Source organism: Camelus ferus, chromosome 2, assembly GCF_009834535.1.
Source record: "Camelus ferus isolate YT-003-E chromosome 2, BCGSAC_Cfer_1.0, whole genome shotgun sequence".
In the NCBI taxonomy this organism is placed as follows: domain Eukaryota; kingdom Metazoa; phylum Chordata; class Mammalia; order Artiodactyla; family Camelidae; genus Camelus; species Camelus ferus.
The window spans coordinates 100011930-100028270 of NC_045697.1; positions in this window are offsets into that span (position 1 = coordinate 100011930).

Consider the following 16341-nt stretch of genomic DNA (forward strand, 5'->3'; position numbering starts at 1 on the left):
AAGATTAAAATGTGAAATAAATAATAAAAACCAAAACAAACTTACAAAAATTTGCTTTGAGAATAAGTTTGGACACCAAGAGGAAACAAGAAAAAGATTTAAGTCCTTAGCTATTTTCTGGTTTTTTGAAGGAGTTAGGCACATTCTTTCCTGGAAATCTGGGCTTCCACTATGGTATTGAGTTGTAATAATCTATAGTAAAAGGACATTGCAAAGAACCAGAGAAACTACAAGGAGTTCATGGCAGCTTGCCGGTCCCCTACTATTAACTGCTCCCTTACTAACGTGTGGCTTTGTTTGAAAAAGAAAAGATAAAGAACAATCAAATGTGCCTGAACTAGAAATAACACAAAGAGAACCTAATTAATCCAACTAGTTCTTCAGTAAAATAGATGAGTAGTTTTAACTTTCAAATCATTCTCATTGGTTTTAAGCCCAAGGATTGTCTCAAAGCACTTAAAGCATTCAGCAGATGCCTAGATAAGATAAGAGTAAATGACATCACAGTCTTTGTATCCCCTGAGATCTCCTACTCCCCTCTTCCACATGGAAAAATTCAACTTCAGTAGGGTTCTGATGGCCCACCTTGGAGCAATCAGTGGGTTTACTACTTAGTGAGCATATTTGATTGAAGCAAAATTTTGAGGGCAGTAAATTTGTCTTTGCCAACTCTGACCCTCATTCCTACATGTTTCTACCTTTCCCGCTTTTTCACCTTCACAGGGGTGTATTTCCCTCCCTATCCTCACTCCTCTCACAATAAGCCCTCTACTTTGTCGTCAGGGTCTTGCCACCCTTGGAAATACTATGGAGTCTTAGGAACTTTATTTCTGCCCACAGTCCCCACCCCAACTTCCCAACTGCACTGTCCACTTCTTCATGGCAAACTCTCCCGGAAATAAGGGCATGAAGGCTGCAGACTGCTAATCCAACTAGCCATTCCATTGCTCCCTAGCCTCAGGAGTGGTCGGGCCAGTAGAAAATTCAGTTCTAGTTTCAGCAGAGAAAATTCACCCAGCAGATTAATAAAATGCTAAAGTAGACAACTTCTTCCCTTGCCTTCTAGCTGAAGGTAACATGTTAACAAGAACCTTTTTTTTTTTTTTTAATGCCCAAATCTTCCCTGTGCAACCTGGAAGGCCAATAGTTCTAGGAGAGTATTTGGGATTTCTGGTACCCAGTGAGGCAGAAAGAGAGGGTGGCCAGCTGGGATAGGGAAGAGTAATATTGTTTCAAAGATCCATTTCTTTGCAGTAGCTTTGATATCTATATAGAGACCTCCTCGGTAGATCTAAGTTGCTAACCCAACTGGAAAAACCAGATCAATGAGTCACCACAACCATCTACTCTGCAAGTAATGGAGCTAATGGATGATACAGAAGCCACAGTTTGGTTCTTTCAGCTTTAAGTGGCTGAACAGGTCTGCAGCCAGGACCACCTGTGTATCTATAGTGTGATTTGAGGGAAAGGATCCTTCAAAGTAGCTCCAATATCTAACAGTTCTACCTTGCCTCCATTCAGTGGATCAGCCCACCTGCTGAATTCTGAGATGCTCTGGAGATCAAAACTGAATAAAGCCTTATTTCTCTTCATGTTAGAGGAAGTGACCAGACGACCTCTGTCCAATCTTGTGTTCCTGGAATGACAGAAGGAAAGAAAACAGCTACCTCTCAAGGGGAGAAAAATGAAGGAAGGTGTTAGTAGAGATTTATTTTCTGATTAACTGTTATTGAAGAGGGCACGTTTTAATGGTTGGGGAAGAGTGACGAGGTAGAGAGATTAGATCACAAAGAAGGGTGTGTAGACACTTTGCCTGCTTCACAGTCACCCAACAGCAAGTTCCCCGAGGCCAAGACTGTGACGTCATTGTCGTATTCCGAGGCTTAGCACTGGGGCCTCTGTACATGCCCAACAAGGAAACACATGACTCCTGAATGTCAAAACTTCAGAAAAGTTGCAAGCTTTAGGAAGAAAAGGACCTTGAGACACCCCAACTACAGTTAGGTTGAGCTTTTCATTTGTTACACAAGGAAACTGAAGCTCAGAAAAGGGAAGGGACTTGACTTGGAAGTTGATTTTATTATTTAGGAGACTATTAGGATCTCAAATCTTTTTTTTTTTAGGATCTCAAATCTTGATTGCAATTTTTTCTTCTTATTCCATACATTGTCACATTTGTCTCAATAATTAAAATAATTCATATTTACATAATGGTTTCATGGCCAGTATCTGTCACTGTGATCTGGGTGTTAGGATTCACTGATTGGCTGGAACTGAGAGGCACATGCTTACCCTGGGGAGGTGGTGATAGGGGGAGGGTCAGTCCCTAAAGGCAAATCAGAGAACTGTTATCAGAATAAGGTGACCAAAAAATAAAAATAAAGTGACAGGAGTCAGGGCAAGCCTGCACAACAGAGGTCTATGAGACAACTTACTTTTGACAACTTGTTTTTTAATGACCATATCTTCTTGGTTATAATTTTATATTACGTAAATATAACATATCTTGTTTTGTTTAATGCTAAGAAACCTAGTAGTTTGATCTTGTTTAAAAAAGGAGAGAGAGAGAGGTTACCGTAAGACTTACATAGGCTAAATTGGGACCAGAGACCCTCAGGAAGTTCTGGGACCAGCTGTGTCTCTGTCTCTGTCTCTGTCTCCCTCACTCTCTCTGAATCTCTGCTTCTCTATATACAATACATTCGTCCTAGTGTCATTTCTCTATCAACCAATTTCTTTTCCTTACCTATAGCTTTTGTTTCCTTAACTTAAGCATAAAAATAGACAGGTAGAACAATGGAACAGAATAGAGAGCCCAGAAATAAACCCATGTACATAAAGTCAATTAATTTATGACAGAGGAGCCAAGAGTATACAATGGGTAAAAGACAATCTCTTCAATAAATGGTGTTGAGAATACTGGACAGCCATGTTCAAAAGAATGAAACTGGACCACTATCTTACACCATACACAAAAATTAATTCAAAATGGATTAAAGACTTAAATGTAAGACCCAAGATCATAAACTCCTAGAAGAAAATGTAATAAAACAAGACAGTACACACCTTGACAAACATCTTAGTGATGATTTTTTTAATCTGACACCAAAAACAAAAGCAACAAAAGCAAAAATTAACAAGTGGGACTACATCAAACTAAAAAACTTCTGCACAGCAAAGGAAACCAACAATAAAATAAAAAGGCAACCCACTGATGGGGAGAAAATATTTGCAAATCATATATCTGATAAAATATTAACATCCAAAATATATAAAAACCACATACAGCTCAATAGCAAAAAAAAAAAAAAAAAAAGCCCCAAACAATCCAATTAAAAAGTGGGCAGAAGATCTGAATAAACATTTTTCCAAAAAAGACATTCAGATGGCCAACAGATACATAAAAAGATGTTCAACTTCATTAATCACCAGAGAAATGCAAGTCAAAACCACAATGAGATATCACCTCACACCTGTTAGAATGACTGTTACCAAAAAGACAAGAAATAGCAAGTGTTAGCAAGGATGTGGAGAAAAGGGAACTCTTGTGGACTCTTGCTGGGAATGTATACTATAGAAGACAGTATGGAAGTTTCTCAAAAAGTTAAAATTAGAACTACCATATGACCCAAGAATTGTACTTCCTCCAGGTATTTATCCAAAGGAAACAAAAACACTAACTTGAAAAGTTGTATGAAACCCCACATTCACTGTAGCATTACTTATAATAGTCAAGATATGGAAGCAACCTAAGAGTTCATTAACGAATGAATGGATAAAGAATTGTGGTGTATATATATAGAAGCGTATATTAAAAAATGAAACCTTGAAAAAAAAAATAAAACCTTGCCATTTGCACCACCATGAATGGAACTTGAGGACGTTATGCTAAATGAGATAAGTCAGATAGAGAAAGACAAATATTGTATGATTTCTCTTATATGTGAAATCTAAAAAACAAACTAACTAAACCCAAGTTCATAGATCCAGAGAGCAAATTATTAGTACAGATAAGCAAAATGTGGAGGGTAGCTGATAGGAGAAATGGATGAACTGTGGGGCATTTTCAGTTTAACTAAAATTAATTTAAAAAATTTTTTAATGACTTAAGGGGAAAAAAATTGCAATTTTCTTTCAGAATAAGATAACTCAGCTGTCTTTCTTTTATACCGACAACATTCTCACTAGAGGAATACTGTATTCTATCTTGAATCTCAGATCTTCAACATTTTTAAGATACATTTAATAAATGATTTAAAAGAAGGAATATGTAGGCACCAGTACTAACACGAAAGGACAACTTACTACCGAAATCTTCTAATTTATCAATTATAGTTAAATCCCTTACCTTTTGAATTCCAGCCTCTCAGAGCTTCCAAACAAGATTACAGATATAAAACATATATGATCTGGAAGTCAAACATCTTTGAAAAACTTTAAATATAAAACATTAAGTGAGAAAATGCACTTATTCACTGCACCAAAGGAGAAATATCAGAGCTCTGATCACTTAATACCCAAAGGGTAAGCATGAGAGGTGGCCGTTGAACCACCTTGATCAGAATTGAGAAAAAGGCAAAAAATGACTCGCTCTGTAGCTGTCCCAAGGCTCTCATCACTCTGTTTAGGCATTTATCGCTGACGTTTCTTTTACAGAATGTACCGCCCTTCCATGATAACCTTTATTTCTTCTATAAAATACAGACCTAAATAGGCATTTTCATCATAAAATTGTACTGGTGAGAAATTTTGCCTTTTTTTCTTTCTTTTTTTTTTTTTTGTCACTTGCAATCCTCTTATAGGCTGTGAAAAGCAATCTTCCATAAAAAGAGATGTGTTAAATCACACTGATTTTCTATTCCAATGAAAATTACAGTTTGCTTTTAATGGGAATGACTCAGTCAATCAGATTGGAAGCTGAGACATTCTGTCCCTGAATGAAACTTAAAAAAAAAAAAAAAAAATTTCCCCTTTCTTCCCTTGCACAGAGCCATCCCTCACTCACCTAAAGAACACTGAAAGGCACATATTGAAAACAAAAATAAGTGCCTACTGAATGTATCTTTCTCTACAAACTGTGGCCTTGGGTTTTAACACAAAATCTAAATTTAAAAACCTTTCGAAAGAAATGAGAAAATCTATCTCAGATGTGCCAATAGAAAATCACAGAATTCTAAATAAAGATAGTTGGTTGGTGGTTAGATGGAACAGTGTTGCATGAGAGATTTCACTGGATCAAATTAACTCTATGTAACTATCCTTACAGCTGCAGTGAGACCCCCTGAAGCTAGTGCCAGAATCATACACTGGCTTTACCAGGTCGTGGAGCAAGTAACCATCTATATTGTAAGCTGTATGTGTGTTCTGCATGTGTGTGTGTTTTTGTGTGTAAGGGGGGTCACATGAACTATTCTACAAATTTAAACATCTCCAATTAACATTCCTCCTGATGTTTAATGTTTAATCACAGAAGTAAATCATGTGGATTATGGAAAAATTAGAAAATACAGATAAACAAAAAGAAAAAAAGTCTAAATCCAGAGTGTGTGATTTTCTTTCCAAACAGACATGAGTTCACACGACACATAAACTTTTGTAATGTGCTTTGGCTGCATAACTATACTGCAGACACATCCGCAGATTCTTTACAACTGAACATTTATAGAATTAATTTTTTTGACTGCATGTTATTTAATTATGTGGTAGATCTTCATTTATTTAACTTGTCTGCCATAATTTTTTGCATCTTTAAAATATTATATAGGTGTCTGTGATGGACGTTTGCCTATGTATCTTTGCATATTTTTCTAAGTATTTTCTTAGTGTAGACTCCTAAAAGTAGAATTTCTGGGCCATCTAGAATGCACATTTGTAATGCTCTTCACACACATTGGCAAATCACTCCCCAGAAAGCTGTATCTAATCTTTTCTGCAACACCTGTTTCTCCACAACCCTATCTAATATTTTGCATGAAAGTATCTTTCACTGTTATTTGGGGTGGAACATAGTAACATGGCTTTGCACTTTTATTACATTTTAGGGCTTTCAGCCAGACACAGTAATACTTCTTTTTCCAAGAATAAAATAGTTTTATTTTTTAGATTATAAAAAGAGTAAATGTTTATTATAAAAAGATGAACATAACAGAAAAGTATAGCAAGAAAATAAAATTTCCCAAAATATCTCCAGTTAGTGATAACAATTACCTCTTTGGTAAACATCTTTCCAAACATCAGTCTGTGCATATTAACATACACGGACAAAGAGATATCCTTTATTCCCATGGCTAAGTGCTATTTAGAGGCAACATGGCTTTGCATCTGCGTTCCAAAGGATTTCTTTGATGCTTCTTTACTCTGCAGAGTTAACTGAAGATCAGGACTGCAATTACGGCCTCTTTCTCTCACAGTGAACAAGGGCAGGTCCGGGTGAGGGAAGATCTGTTTGTGTTCCACTCCCTTGTGTATGTGTAGACTAGGCCCTGAAAAGAATTGTGATAATATATGAAAAGGTCAGTGGTTACGCCAGGATCTTGCTCAAACGTGGAAGAGAAACAGGGGATGATGCAAATGACTCTGAACTCCCCCCTCCAAGAGATGCAGGGTTCCTATGTAAACTCTGTGGTGACCTCCCCTCTGCAGCTGCTGGTGCTGACCCAAGGTTTCCTAAGCAGTGGGGGCCCAGGGGCACCCGGCAGCAGGGCCACCTACGAGCAGAGCTGCTTCACACTGTTCTGATGAATCGAACATGTTCTGAAAACTGATGCCTTCTAGAACGTCTTTGTACAGTTAAAAACAGAGGCTTTCAATGCTGCTTTATATTCTTCCCTAATCTGTTGCTTATAATAGGTTTTTCGTGTCAGCTGTGGTTTTGTCAACATGGTAGGTTCATGGGACTTGATATCCCTCCGTGACAAGGGGGTTCTATACGTGATAGTCAGGGTGAACCTCTGTCTCTTTGGCTGCTCATCATCTGAACGCTCTTCCTCTTCTCAGGGAAGCCCCTCCAAAGACAGCTGGATGTTCTCAGCCGGGACTGGCTGATAAACCACCGAGGTGTAGCTGGATCCACACTCCAGCCCTGGAGTCGGTCACACCACATCCTTTCGATATGACTTCTCCTTGTCCTAGTCAGCACAACCCTTCCAGGCCTGCCAGCAACTTTTATTCTTCCTGGTGATGGGCTGGGGTGGACCAAGGGAGGACAGACACTTCTGGACTCTTCTCTGCCTCTCCCGGTTAGGTCAGCCCTCCCACCACAGACACGGTGCAGCTCCACTTCCCGTTACAGCGGCTTCAATGTGGTGCGGTGTGTGTGCTGATGAGGCGGTGGGGGTTCAGCCTGGGGACGCCTTCTCACTGAGACACATAGCTTCACTTGCAGGAGAGGTCCGAGTTCTCCTTCTGCTGTAGCTTAACTTACAGCAGAAACTCTGCTGTCAGAGTTTAAGGTTTGATTTGCAATCTAGATAAGCCAGGAAGCCCAGAGTGATCTCCTCAAGATTTTAAAGATGCCTCCATCTCAGGGAGAATATCAGAGGACAAAGTCAGAAGATCTGTCTTCCATAGTATGTAAAGTACAAGATTTCTTAAGGAGAAAAATCTAGAATTGCACTATTATATTGCTAAAGACGTATCAGGTGATTGCTAGCTTCCTTCAAAATTGAAATGTGAGTGTTCATACCTACAGCAGACGCTGTCAGAGCAAAATGAAATGTGCTGTGCGCCTCATGTGGCTAACTGTGAGCTTGTGACTAATCTAAGCATTCCTCTTGACACGAGGCAGATGATACATCATGAGGAACTAGGGATCCGTTCCTTCCTGGTAGTTTCAATACAATGAAGCAAGAGGATAAAAAAGGGAAGTAAAAGAGGAAGCCAAGTATACGATCCATTTTTTGAACGTATGCCTTCTGTTTCATGTACTGTACTTTTTGTCTTGTATGTAAGCGTGAGAAAGGAAGTGTGATGTGGAATCTGAACTGGCTTCTCTTTTCAAAGTTGGTCATTACTTTATAAATAAGAGCGTTTCTGTGCCTTGGTTCATCTCTCAGCAAGAAGGAGGAAGATATGTGACTGACACTGACTGTTCTGTGCCTGCCCCAGTGCTGGCATCTTACCTCTGATGTCACTGACTCGGAGCAGCAGGACCAGTCGTGTTAAGGGTGGACTCTGGAAACATGCTCCCTGTTTGGAATCCTGGTTGGGCCACTTACGTTTGTGACTTTGGGCAAATTCACTACTATTCCTAGCAACTCACACCCATTGAGCTTTCTCCCCGTACTAGGCACTGTGTCAAGTGCTTTTCTTATTCTTTTATTTTGATCCTCGCAACACACTTATAATAAGGTATTATTATTTAGAAGACGTTGCGGTAAAGAGAAGTTAAGGGAGGGGGAATGGTGTAAAGACTAAAAACATCTAGTTCTAAAGCAATGCTGCCTGTGTTCACATTCCAACTGGACCACTGATCAGCTGTGTCCGCTCTTCACCTCTCTTGAGACACACAGAGCATACTTTGAACAGTGCTTGGCATCTAGGAAAAGCATAGTAAATGTCAGGTATTACTGTGATTCGGGGAAGTGGCAGGTATGCCTATTTGCAAAGTATATTTACTGCTTGGTCTTGAGTATCCAAGAGAAGGAGCAGACATTTGTCTTTAGAACCCTGATTTGAGGCCAGTCCCTGTACATCACACACAAGTATGTGTACGTGGGTACTTAGGGCGAAGCTCTCTGGTCTGTCCCCACTCCACCAGGGTATGTGGTCCTCTTTCGGTTCCTCTTTGGGGTCAGGGTGGGGTGAGTGGGAAGGGGAGGGTACCATGTCCCTGTGATGTCTCCGAAGAGCAATCAAGGCTGCAGTATTGAGTGTCATGGAGTGCGCAGTCATGCCCGAGTCCAAGGTCACCAGCATCGTGACAAGGGGAGTGTCTGTGACATGAAACACACCCGATGGGAAAAAAATAAAACCTCATTAAGTCAGAATTCTGTTTGGGGGCACTCTTTATTTGTGCTCTAAGACTTTGAAGCCCAATGGTAGGGACCATTCAATAAATAAAGACATCTCTGTTTTATAGTCCTTAGAGTATCCTTTAACTCAAAATTTGTGAACACGGCAAAAAGACTCGTTTGAAAAGATGAAACTCTCACTCTCGTAATGACAAATTCGTGAAGTATTTATTGGTTCCAATAAAGTGACGAATTGGGTTTGTGTTTAAGCTCATTTTCAATACTGGTTCTTAGATTTTTAAAAGTGACCTTTTATTATCAAACCAATGAAGACTCGTAAGGGAAGACAGTCACTGTAAGGGCAGTTTTTTTTTTTTTAGTAGAACATAAAGAAATTCATTCATACTTCTCCTTATGAATTGCTACTCTTCCTAAGACTCTTTAATTTTGAAGACGCTGTCAGCTATGATGGCCGTAAATACAGAGATCTCTTCCAGAATCAGCCAAGGTCCCCTGCCACTTTGACAATCTAAAGAGTGAAGTCCTTCACTTGGCCATCCCCAGAGCCAATCGGCCACTAGAGACCCTTGGTCAGGAATGCTCGTCCCCGTTTCTACCTAATGTTGCTATCTCTTTCTTTTCCTCAGCCCACTTCTTCTCAGTAGGTCTGACCCCCAGCCTACTAGGACATAGGTTTGGCCCAAGTGCATGAAAGAATCTTCAGGTGGAGACAATGATCTTGGAAACAAAATGACAACATCATTTGAATGGTTTCCGTGGATCTTCTTTGGGGATACTAGATTGAGCATCTCCTAAACAACCTGAATGGTTCAAAATGCAGTGTGCAGTGTGCCCCATCTGACTAGGGTTAGGTCTTCATAGAAATCACCATGGCAATCTGTTTTGAAGTACGAAAAGGGCCTGTTTAAGGCCAGCTAATAAAGAGAAAGCCTGTCCCCAGGTTTGGCACATAGACTGGTATCTGCTTTTTTCTAAAGACAACACTTTCTGTTTCCAAAGTGAAAATAGATAAACAAATTTTAAATGAACTGATAAGGATAGTCATGTAAAAGTGTGACACATCATGATAGTGTGTGCAAAGAAGAATGGCAGCTTGGTAGGACTTGGGAGAAGCTTACTTCTGTAGCTGCCTTGGGCATTTGCAGAAGCTCCATGAATAGCTCTAGCAACTTTGGCCATCCACTGTTGAAGAGACCATGAGATTATCAGTGTGTCAAAGTGAACCAAGAAATCTAAGTGCATTTGCAATATTCCCCCCTCCTCCCCTCTGTCCCACTGAAGATTTTTTGCTTGTTCCTTGGCCACCAGGCCTGGGGAATACTGAGTGGAGGTAACAAACCAGAGGAATCCAGGTAGAGGCCAGATTCCTCTCCGCAAGAGAAGCCACAGGAAGAAAAATCCAGGAAGGAGGAGAGGTTTGGGAGGAAATAAAGAAACAAGTCAAACATGGGAGGATTTTTGGACAGTCTTGCTGTGTGCTGTGTTGTGATGGCCTGTCCCTCCCCCAAGAGGAAATATTTTCTGAGATGTAATTTTCTCTTTATGACTCAGAAGTATTTCAAAATCTATCATTTTAAACAGTTTGAAAATAACTAACAAACAGGCTTACTGCGCACCAGGTATTTCCTAAGTGATTTTAAAATAATTAAGCCCTCATAATAACCCCAGGAGGTAGGCACAATAATGTTTCCTACTTTTTCATGGAGGATGTGGAGGCACAGACAAGAAAAATAGCTCAAGTTCACATGGGCAGAAAGGGACAAACCTGGGCCTCAGACTCACAGTCTGGCCCATGACTTTCAGCTTTTAACCATTGTATTATGTTTCTTCTCTTCCTTTTTTACACTGGATTTTTATTAAACATATACAAATGAATATTATCTCCTTGCTAAAAACAATTAATTATAAACAAACAAAAGCATTCCTGAACAACTCCCCATCTTCAAATTTGGATTCTTTTTCTCCTTAGAGATAAGCCAGATCTTTTGTCTCCCTATGTATTTGTGTGTACATCCGTGTATGTGTGTATACATGTGCACCTAGGCACACACACGTGTTATACACACACGTATACCTGCACACTTACACATATGTACATATGTAATTGTAGAAAATACATAATACTCTGCATGTGTGCTTTGATTTTGTTTTATGTTTCGTTGTACTCTACAGTGCATCTCAGAGATCCTTCTAGGTCTACCTATGTTATGGCTGCATTTTTTAAAATTGTTGCATAATATTCCATAATATAGATATATTGTATTTTATTAAAGCACTTTCTCAGTGGGAGCTGGACCTTTAGGGCCTCTCGCCCCACCTTTATACTCTTTCAAACAATGCTGCAGTGACCATCTTTGTATACATGTCTCTTGTATATACACATGAGTGTTTTTCTCTTTTAATATAGCCCAGGGCCAGAGGGGTGGGGTCATTCCCAGCAAAGCCAGCATCGCAAGTGCCAGAGCCATTTTGAAAGATTTCTTCCTCCCTATGATGGGAGCAGGTTGCAGCAGAGCACCCCCTGCAGGAGGACATGGAACATGGTTGGCTGTGGTGAGGGAGGCCTACGTATGAGTACTTTTTAAAACAATTTTTAAAATTTCCTTGAAGTATAGTCAGTTTCCAATGTTGTGTCAATCTCTGGTATACTTTTTAAAGATAGCTTCTGAAAAGTAGACATACTGGTTACGTACAATTACAGTTTTAGTAGAATTGCCACTTTTGTGTACAGTAGTAGATATAGGTATTCCTGAAAAATCTTATTTTCTGGGAAATAATTTTTCCAAAATAATAGCACCTATGGGAAAAAAGCAGCTAGATCAGACCGCTCAAAATCTAAGCAGCTTTGTAACCAGAGCACTAACAAAAACAATAACTTTCTTTTCCTCAGCTACCCCTGCTCCAGGCCTGACCTTCAACCCATTGTGATGTAGATTTGGCCTGGCTGCATAGAATGATCTTCCTGGTGGCCTCATCAAGGCTGGAGGCTGCCCAAAGGAGATACTAAAAATGCACCGCAATACTGCACTGGAAATGCTGGATTATAAGCACTAGCCTGATACAGCCGGAAGTGAAGCCCTGAGCCGGCGGGGCTGCCTTTAGGGTGGACACAGGAAGTGCAACCTGTCACAAGCCCAGACCTGGGCAAAGATGGGGAAGCACCTCTCCAGGAAGAGGGGAGGATGCCGGCACCGATTTTGTTATTAAGTCTGTTTCTACTCTTCCAGCTTTCCTTGCCAGGGAGAAACTGCATGACCCAACATAACTCCCTCATCACACTGACATCATTGCCCTACCTATCAGCCATGTAAGAGCTAATGCATGTTATGAAAATATACTGTAGCTGAACAGATTTATTAATTGAAGTTGACTTACAATATTATGTTTGTTTCAGGTGTATAGCATAGTGACTCAGTATTTTTACAGATTATCCTCCATTAAGAGTTATTATAAAATAATAGCTGTAATTCCCTGTGCTGTACAATATATCCTTGTTGCTTATCTATTTTATACATAGTAGTTTGGGTCTCTTAATCCCATACCCCTAACTTGCCCCCCAACCCTGCCTCCACTGGTAAGACTAGTTAGTTCTCTGTATCTGTGTCTTGTCTTGTTCTGTTTGTACTATTTTTTATGCTTCATGTGTAAGTAATAGCATAAAGTGTTTGTCTTTTTTTGTCTGACTTATTTCACTGAGCATAATATTCTCTAGGTCCATGCACATTGCTGCAAATGACAGAAATTCATTCTTTTATGGCCAATATTCCATTATATATAAATTCTGCATCTTCTTTATCTATTGGTCTGTTGATGGACACTTGGGTTTTTTTTTTTTTTTGGCTTTATAATAGCTTTATTTTTGTAACTTTTTTTATTGAGTTCTAGTCATTTTACAATGTTGTGTCAAATTCCACTGTAGAGCACAATTTTTCAGTTATACATGAACGTACATGTATTCATTGTCACATTTTTTTTCCCTGTGAGTTACCACAAGATCTTGTATATGTTTCCCTGTGCTATACAGTATAATCTTGTTTATCTATTCTGCATATGCCTGTCAGTATCTACTAATTTTGAAATCCTAGTTGATGGACACTTGGGTTGATTCCATATCTTGGCAATTGTAAAAGGGGACTGCTGCTATGAACACTGGAGAGCATATATCTTTTCTAATTACTGTTTTCATTTTTTCTGGATAAATATCCAGGAGTGGAATTGAAGGAGCATATGGTAGTTCTATTTTTAGTTTTTTGAGGAGGCTCCATGCTATTTTCCACAGTGGCTGCACCAATTTACATTTCCACCAACAATGTACGAGGATTCCCTTTCCTCCACATCCTCTCCGACATTTGTTGTTTGTAGACTTTTTGATGATAGCCATTCTGACAGGAATGGGATGGTACCCAGCTGAACAGATTATTGCTAAGTTTGCTTTCAAAAGCAGTGTCCACCTTCACTTTGGGAATTGGATTTATGTTGGAGTCGATGTAACACTCGCCATGAGAGGCGCAAGTGGACCTGATAGAATCAGGTAACTATAGCAACAGAATGATTTATTCTGCACGTTTTCTCTCAGAGTGAGTAAACTTAATCCCTCTGGGCCATGAGATTGATTTAGAGGTTTTCTCTTAAATTGTCTCACTCTTTGTTTTCTTGCTTTTAAATTAAAATGTTCTCTTACTCTTTTCCAAACTGAAGGTGAGCCTCTTCAACAGAAAAGACAGAACAAAGTAAGGACTGAATATCCCTGTTTTTTTTTTTTTTTGTGACATTGACTTTATGTTGCCAATGACAATCTTGATCTATAATAAGATATTGACAAAAAATAGGAGACATTAAAAATGTCTTTTTTTTTCAAGAAAGAATACAGCAGTGCAAGTGGAAAATGATTATCAGCATATTTCTAAGGAGGCAGAATATGAATGTATTACAGAGTAGGGCAGAGACCGTTAGCTTTTCCTTAGTGTTATGGGTTGAATTGTGTCTCCCCAGAATTCATCTGTGGGCATCCTAACCCTCGGTACCTCAGAATGTGACCACGCTTACATGATAGGATCTTTACCAAGAAAAGCAAGTTAAAGTGAAGGCATTAGAGCGGCTCTAATTCCACACAACTGGTGTCCTTATAAAAAGGAGAAATTTTGGACATAGAGATGTGTGTCTGGAGAGGAGGGCGTGAAGAGACACAGGGAGAAGACAGCCGAGTACAAGGAGAGAGGCCTGGAGCAGATTCTTTGTCACCCTTAGACAGAACCAAGCCCGCTTGGTTTCGGACTTCTAGCCCCGAGAGCTGGGAGACAGTCAGTTCTTGGTGCTAAACCGTGTGCTTTGGGGTACTTTGTTATATAGCCCTAGTAAACAAATACATCCCATCATCAGTTCCAGAGGTGGCCTCTGATGAACCCTGTCTCCCAGGAACCACGCCCTTATCAGTCTTCTCTCCTTGAATGTGGGCCCATAACTTCCTGTGACCTATAGAATGTGACTAAGTCACACTTAGTTCTAGGCTGAAGCCCTGGAAGGTCTGGCACTTAAAGTTTTGCACTTTGGGGAGCCCTGAGAGGCCACTGCAGAAGTCTGGCTACCCTGCTGGAGAGACCCCATGGAAAGACCTTGTAGAAAGGGAGCGAGCTTGACTCTGCATGCAGATAGAAAGGTCAGCTGTCCCCGCATGCTAGCTGAAGCCAGTCGTCCAGCTGTCCCTGCCAAGGTGCCGCAGATGCGAGAGCCATCTTGGACATTATGACTGCATATGTCACCCAACTGCAACTGCACGCAGATCAGCGGGAGAGCCACCCGTTCAATTCACAGAGTTGTGAGTCATAATAAAAAGTGTTATGTTTTAACCCACAGAGAGTTGGGGTAGCCTATTCCACAGCAACAGGTAATGATGTATTCGCTTATTCCACAGCAATAGAACCTCCAAGAGGCCAAGTACTGGCCAGAGGGATGTTGGGAGAAATCGTGTGTCCTGCTTCTCGAACATGTCCTTAAACCCCTTTCCTCCAACCTGCTCTCTGGGATGTGGACACAGTGTCCACCTTAGACAACAAGTGAATGATGTTCTAGAGTCAACTGAGCAACGGAGAGCCTGGCCAGCTCTAACTATCACATGAGAGAGAAATAAACTCCTATTTTACTGTTAGTCAGTCTTCAGTTACAGCAACTAAACCTGTATCTTGTGTTAATACGTAAGAGATAATTTATTGACGAAAACACTTTACATTTTTTTTCTCAGAAAGTTTCTCAATATGTTTTATAATCTTTTTCTCGGGGGGCTATTTCTCCACCTTGCCTTCAATGAAAGAAGGAAATAAAATACAAGATGACAACATGGGACCATATATGCATATGGATGACAACTTTCTCCGGAGGTGATACTTGGAATAGTAACTCTGTGTACTTAGCACTTAGTTCTTAGTCGGAAAGAGTTTGGGAAAAAGGGCAGACCATGTCCACCTTGGACCTAGCGATTTGCAGTGCACACGAACCTTTTACAATTCTGCAGTACCTGGATGCATCCAACTCACCCGGAACTCACTTTGGGAAACAGTCTGATCCAGGAGGGGCTAGACTGGTTCATGTTGACATTGTGCATCTTTTAGTGAGGGTGAAAACTGGAATCTGTACCCAGAGTCAAAAAAAATATCCATGCAAGACTAAACTGTGTTACTCAGAAGGTTTACTGGAAAATACCCTGCTTTTTCTTCAAATAGCTCTTTGAGTTTTCATCTGGGTTTCCTTGTGACTACTTTAAGAACACACTAGGCACCTTGAGAAGACTCCTTCCCAGCCTCCGGGCTCTCCTGCAGCTCAGATGCCTCCTCCTCTAACACAGCTGCCCCATTTTCCCAGCTGCCTGTTCCTTTTCCCTTGCTTTCTTTACCCAGAGTTTGTTTTGACTGGGCTCTTGCTCCTTCCTTCTGCATTCTGCCCTGGCTTCTGGTGCCTCCGCCTGGGCAGTGCCACTGTCTTCTTTGAGCTCATGGAAGGAATTTGAGAGTCACTGAGGCCTCTAAGCTGTGAGAAGGAAGCAGGAACAGAAGGAACTGAAGCTATCTAGGAGAAGCATTGCTGAACATCCAGGTAGATCCACCAGGTCCCTGGATCAGTTTGGGTCAACTTGAGGGCACTGGAGCCACCCTATCTTCTGAAAAACACTCTGTACACTTGTAGAATGACTAGAAGGATCAAAAGAGCTGCCAGGGAGTCTCAGACCTGAAAAGGTTGCAAAAAGAAGCCAGCGACTCAATTCATGTTCACCCCAGAACGAGAGTTACTTAGATGTCTTTCCTAGTTCTTCTTCATCCTATTTCTCATTTTTCCTTTTTGATGAAATCCTTTCTTCTACTTAATGTCTGTTTATGCC